This window comes from Myripristis murdjan, chromosome 18 (assembly GCF_902150065.1).
Source record: "Myripristis murdjan chromosome 18, fMyrMur1.1, whole genome shotgun sequence".
NCBI classification, from domain to species: domain Eukaryota; kingdom Metazoa; phylum Chordata; class Actinopteri; order Holocentriformes; family Holocentridae; genus Myripristis; species Myripristis murdjan.
The window spans coordinates 2,108,636-2,109,217 of NC_043997.1; the positions used below are offsets into that span (position 1 = coordinate 2,108,636).

At 45.5% G+C, this 582-nt stretch overlaps 1 protein-coding gene across 1 annotated transcript in view; it reads right to left on the minus strand.

Moving 5' to 3' along the window:
• Positions 1–582, minus strand: part of LOC115376713 (coxsackievirus and adenovirus receptor homolog) — a 4,313-nt gene continuing 3,731 nt past the window's right edge. Inside the window, exon 3 of the mRNA XM_030076477.1 lies at positions 1–582. This exon is cut by the window's right edge and continues 487 nt beyond it. The gene's annotated coding sequence lies outside the window, so the exon portion shown is untranslated.

Here is a 582-nt window from a genome sequence, read left to right on the forward strand (position 1 = left end):
GAAAGGTTTTTTCTAGCCTGTTCAGCCACACAAAAGTCATAATCATGATGAAAAATACAAATGCAAAAACAAAAGTGCCATTTCCAATATGCAGTTTAGTCAGCATTCTGTGTAGCTGCCACAGCTTAATGTGTCCTTCAGAAGAACAAATGAATAAGTGCAGATCATCTGTGTTCCATGTGCACTTCCACTCATTTGCATGTGGAAGCTGAAGCCAAGCTGCTGCTTGCTGTGGTCAGGATGAAGGTTAGTGTTTGTGGTTCTGTGTTCAGGAGCTGCCTCAACACTGCAGCTGCTCTCTCCCTCACCTCACACTCTTTCATGGGATCTCTGCTTCTGGTTTTGATCTGGTGCTCTTTAGATGTTTTGGATTTATTCTGTGAGTTTGATCGTGGCATCATCTCATTATTCACTGGTCAGAATCAGCGTCTGGCTCCTTCCACTAAAGCCTCCTGCAGCTGCTCTGCTCTGACAGCAGCTCTGCCACCACTCTGACCCCCACTTTGCTCATTTTACTGTTTCTCTATGACTCAACCACTTTACTGCTGTTCTCCCACACCTTCACTGGTGACTGGTCCAGCA